The 5,843-nt window shown below is 44.3% G+C and overlaps 1 pseudogene; it reads right to left on the bottom strand.

Annotated features, from left to right (window-relative positions):
* Positions 1-2,271: 2,271 nt before the first annotated feature.
* On the bottom strand, positions 2,272-2,579 carry LOC118616766 (annotated as a pseudogene).
* Between the last annotated feature and the right edge of the window lie 3,264 nt (positions 2,580-5,843).

Here is a 5,843-nt window from a genome sequence, read left to right as displayed (position 1 = left end):
CATAAATAAGAGGCTTCCTCCATCAACTAGGAGCTCACACAAGTGGGAAAATGACCCTGATTCCAGGACCAGATTAAACCACAGTGGCCCTTTGTTTTCTCCTTTCCCTCCTTCCAGCCTGACCTGCATGTCTTCTAGTGACCAGTAGATGGCACTGCAGCTTCACATGAGGAAGGGCTGTTGGCTTGGTTTCCTAGGTGGGGTCCAGGTGCAAGCAGGTGACACACGGGAGAGAGAGGAAATTAGTTGCTCCCTAGATCAGACTCCCTGGCGACAGGGACGAGCCAGGCTATGATGGCCAAAGCCGGTTTCCTAAACACAAGCCACCTAGTGGCTGAGTCCTGTTACCACCAGATCAGCTAGTTCTAAAGGCAGCGTGGCTGTTTATGTTTGATTCATTCATACATTCATTTGTTCATCAAATGTACACCCAACCCCTAATAAAGACTATGTGAGGCACTGAGGATGCAGGGTGGTTAAACACGGTCACTGCTGTTGAGAAGTCCCTAGTCTTGGAAGTGAAACTTTATTACAAACAAAATGATTGCAATACATGTGATGAAGACTGTAGCACAAGATGTATGCATGGGGTGGGAGTCCGGAAAAGGAATGACTATAGAGTTTGGGGAGGTGGTGGGCATGAGGGCAGAGAGAGGTGACATTGATGAACAGGGATTTTGCTTCTTCATATTAGGAACCTTATAACCCATATTTAGGGATATGGTTATAGTCCTTTAACGGATGAAGACTCAGAAGATTTTTCAAGATGGCAGATAAAATATTCAGGTTTCTTTTTTTTAAAAAAATATTTTTATTGATTTGTTTTTTAGAGAGAGGAAGTGAGAGGAAGGGAGAGAGAAGCATCGATGTGAGTTGTGATTGGCTGCCTCCTGCATGCCTCCCACTGGGGATCAAGCCTGCAACCTGGGCACGTACCCTGACTGGGAATCAAAAGAGCAACCTCTCAGTGCACATGACGATGCCCAACTAATTGAGCCACACTGGCCATGGTGAAATATTGAGGTTTCTGATTAATTACTTTGGTAACCAAGGTATGGGGTGAATTAGAGGAGGAACAGACCGCATGCAGGAACCCAGATAGGCAACCAAGTTAGAATTTATGAGTGTTAAGTAAATAAGGCAGATAGGAAAAAGGGACAAGATTTGAGAGGTATTTAGGAGAGATGGTGAATAGAATTTTGTGTCAACATAGATGTGAAAGATAAGGAAGAATAAAGAATTTAGGAAAATAAACATTAACATTTACTAAGCATTACTAAGCATCAATGTGAGAGACAAATTGATAGGCTGCCCCCTGCTGGAAGTCAAGCCTGCAACTCAGGCATGTGCCCTGACCAGGAATCAAACTGAGACCTCTCTCTCAGTCCATGGGGCCATGCTCAATCCACTGAGCCACACCTGCTGGGCAATCATTCCAGTTCTTTTGTAACAACAAAAATACCACGAATAGAGGATTGGTTAAATAAAATATGATTAAGCATTCCTTATAATAAAATATTCTGCAGTCACTATAATGAATGAGAGCTCATGCCACCCTTCCTCAAATCCCACCCAGGATCTGTTGATAGAGGATAGAAAGACCCAAGCCTGATTTGCAGAAAGATCTACACAGTGGTTAGGAGGAAGAAAAACCCATCATTCTTACAGCCTGGAAGATGGAAGTGCCATCGCTCAGAATTATAATTTAATAATCATTCTCAAAATGTCGTCTTCCTGCGACCAAGATTCTTTTACTATCCAAGTCAGGGACATTTGTACTAGGGGGTTGTAATAATGAGTCCATTAAAATGGACACTAGAAACTGCTCACTTCACATTTCTCATGACACATAGCAGAAAGGGGGAGGGGTCCTGGTGTTGACTGGGATGATTTATCTTGACTGCCATTGGAGAAACATGCTCCCCGCCACTCCCAGTGGCTTATTTTACATGGAGGGAACTTCTCTAGAGTGATATTCTTGGCTTCTCTCCTCAAAGGAGAAGTCGTAACTTATTCTAATGACAAACTTGAGAAGAACAAACTGAGCATATTTGTTCAGTTCCCCCATTTCTCTCTTTGGGAGTCAGGCTGACCTCAAAAACATGTATTTTTATTTTTATTGTTTTTTTTTTGGGGGGCGGGGAACCAAACCCGGGACTCTCTGCTCCGCAGGCCAACCTTTCAACCGCTGAGCCAAACCGGCCAGGGCTTCTATAGGACATTTTTTTTTTTTTTTTTTTTCTGAACAGACTTTATTACACGTGATGGGGCTCAGTCTTTGGCTGCCGCCTTCCTCATGGCTGCAAGGGCATTGCTCAGCTCCTCTCTTTTCCTCTAGGCATGGATGTGTGTCCCCACCCTTTTGAGGAATTTCAGGGCCCTCCTGTCCTTAGAGACCTTGAGCAGCTCTATGGCACGCCTCTCATAGAGGACAAAGCCACACACCTCTCGGATGTCCCGCACGACCTTGGTGTGCTTGGTGAGCGCCTGCGGCGGCGGCGGCGACTTGGTTTGCTCACGTTCTTCGTCACCTTGCGGCCCTTGCTGAGGCCCAGGGCCATCGGGTAGCGCAGAGCCATGGCTGCTGTTCCTCAGTGGTTGCGGCTGCGGAAGGGCCGGCACCGCGAGGAACCTCTGTAAGACGTTTTTATTTATTTTTATTTGGGGGGGGGGGGCGGGGAACCAAACCCGGGACTCTCTGCTCCGCAGGCCCGGTGGGGAGACCTAAGTTTTCTGTCCTCCTCCATGAATGGTTGGGTGAGCCTCTTTCTATTTCTGGGGTTCACTATTGGGAAGTTCATTTATCCAGGTGTATATGCCATCTTCTCCAATATTAACTTTATCATTAATGAAAGGAATATATTGACTTCTATCTTTTAACTGTGTTTAAACTCAGGAGAGGGAAAGAGGAGGTATTTATTGAGGATCCATAGAACTTGAACATCTGATTAACTAGACCAGGAACCTTAAGAAATAAAAAGGCCTGGCCTGTGTGGCTAAGTGGTTGAGTGTCAACTCATGCACCAAGAGGTCACTGGTTCAATTCCTGGTCAGGGCACATGACCAGGTTGTGGGCCCAATCCCCACTGGGGGGCAAGCAGGAGGTGGTCAATTGATGTTCTCTCGCATCCATGTTTCTATCTCTCTCTCTAAAAATCAATGAAGAAAAAATAAATAAATAAAAAGGAAGTAGGATTTGGGGACCCATCTTACATATGAAGAAGTTTTTGGTGAGACCAGGGTTCATAGCTTCAGAGTACTTATATGGAAAAGAGAATAGTATATGTAATGATATAATGATCCACGTACCCATAACCCACCTTATCAATAACTGGAAGTCAATCTTATTTATCTTTGTTCCCTAACTGCCCTCTAGCACCAACCTCATACCACGTCCATCCTACCTTATTTTGAAGGAAATCCTCAACACGATATCATTTTATTTGCAAATAATCCAGTATATTTCTCTAAGAGATAAAGACACTAAAAACTTGACTAGTGTTTGTAAGAAGAATTGTGTACTAAAGCATTATGACCTCCTTATTGTGTGGTTAACAAAACTAGAGACATATGGTGCAAAGGATTTAGAGTTGACATCTGCCTGAGCTCATAAAATTGTAATTCACTTCTTTTGTGTGCCAGAAGTGTTTCATTGATTTTATCTGTTATCTGCTGAGATCCGTGGCCAGGGACATTATTGTTCACTTCTACAGGGTTTTGACTACAGTACTCTTCACTGTGTGAGAATTAAAGACACTTAAAAATACACAACCACAATACCATTATGACAGTCAAAACTTATTTTCTTTTTTTAAAATATGTTTTTTAAAATTGATTCTAGAGAGAGAGGAAGGGAGAGATAGACAGAAACATCAATGAGAGAGATACATCAACGAATGAGAGAGAAATATCAACATCCGGCTGCCTTCTGCACACCCAATGCTGCGGATCGAACCCGGGCATGTGCCCTGACTGGGAACTGAACCAGGAACCTCTTGGTGCATGGGTTGAAGCTCAACCACTGAGCCACACCAGTCAGGCAAAACTTATTTTCTTAATATTATATAATATTCAATTATCATTCAAATTTCCCAGGTTGTCTCAATTTTTTTTTAATTTATTTATTTTTTATCCTCACCTGAGGACATTTTTGGATATTTTGTTCAGATAGAGTGGGAGGGAGAGAGAGAGGAAGAGAGAGAGAGAGAGAAGAGAGAGAGAGAGAGAAACATCAACGTGAAAGGGACACATCGAGTGGTTGCCACCCACACGGCCCAACCAGGGCCAGGGACAAACTGCAACCAAGGTATGTGCCCTTAGCGGGAACCGAACCTGGGTCTCTCAGGACCGCAAGTCGACACTCAAATCGCTGAGCCAAACCGGCCAGGGCTGTCTCAAGTTTTTTCAGTTTGTTTTTGGAATCAGATTCCAAATAAGATCCAATCATTAATATTAGTTTAGAGGTTTCTTAGATCTCTTTTATTTTATTTTCCTTTATTGATTTTAGAGAGGAAGGGAGAAGGAGAGAAAGCTAAAAACATCGATGAGAGAGAACATTGATTGGCCGGTCCTGAATGCTCCCCAATGGGGATTTGGCCCACAACCTGGGCATGTGTCCTGACCGGGAATCAAACCAGCAACCTCTTGGTGCATGGGTCGATGCTCAGCCACTGAGTCACACTGTCTGGGCTCTTAGATCTATTTTAATCTATACATTTCTCTTCCATAATTTTTTTCTTTGCAATGTATTGGTTGAGGAGCCTGGGTCATGCATCCTGTAGAATGGCTCACAGTATGCATAAATCCTTGTGATATCATTAAAGTGTTTCTTTGTCTCACATATTGCTAATGAGTTGATAGTTTGATCTGGAGACTTGATCAGATTCATATTTGATTTTTGATTTGACCCCTCTGGGGCAAAAGGGTCACTTCTCTGGTAGACTTGGGAAAAATAAACTGGGCATACTCAACGCAACTGCTCTGATTCTTTCTCTGTAGCCAGACTCTTCCAGGATATGCGCATTCTGTTCTCCTCCAAAATTCAAAGGGTCTTCCCTGGATAGGGCAGGGGGTGGGTGGGGGGGTGGGAAGGAGAGCTATAGTTTTCTTTCACGGTCTGTGGGGTGGTTTCTCTAATCATGGGGTTAGTATCAAAACACCCGCTTACTACATGATTTAGTCACATTTGCCCATATCAACGTGATCAGTAATATTGTTATTTTGAGCTCTCATTTGCCTTAAACTTTTGCATTATTTCTCAACAGATTCAGAACGTGGGCAGGGAACCACCGTGAGTAAAAGACCAGCTACTTTTCTCAGACGAGCTCCTCTGCCTGCCCTGCCCACAGATCCTGCTGGACATTCGTCTCATTCCCTCACCCTGGGCAACCGCCTGCTGGCCCTGACCCAAGGCTCTCGGTCAGATGCTCACTCTGCTTCTCTCTCAAGAAATTCAACTACCACAGTGAGTGTAATCATCTGACAGTAGGCACTTGAGCTGGACTGGGATGGACATTTTCTCACCAAGTGCACGGCTGGTGAGCAGGGACAGAGAGCCAGCGTCAGGGGGAGCGGCACGGAGCTGCCCCTGGGCAGTAGCGGAGCTAAGAGACCAGGAGGCCTTTGAGAAGCCTGGCTCACTGACCTCCTTGTTCTCGTTCCTCAGGCTTTTGTTGTTGTTGTTCTTAGATTCTGTGAGATGGTCACTTGATTCTAAGTGTATGAGATGGAGGAAATTGTACTCATTGGACGTGCTGAAGAGAGATCACTGTAGTTTTTAGAAGAACGTTCATGATAGGCTCATTTGAAATACAGGCTGAGTGTGGGTAAAACCAAGACAGGAG

This window comes from Molossus molossus, unplaced genomic scaffold, assembly GCF_014108415.1.
Source record: "Molossus molossus isolate mMolMol1 unplaced genomic scaffold, mMolMol1.p scaffold_m16_p_41, whole genome shotgun sequence".
In the NCBI taxonomy this organism is placed as follows: domain Eukaryota; kingdom Metazoa; phylum Chordata; class Mammalia; order Chiroptera; family Molossidae; genus Molossus; species Molossus molossus.
This window is presented reverse-complemented; position numbering and strand designations above follow the sequence as displayed.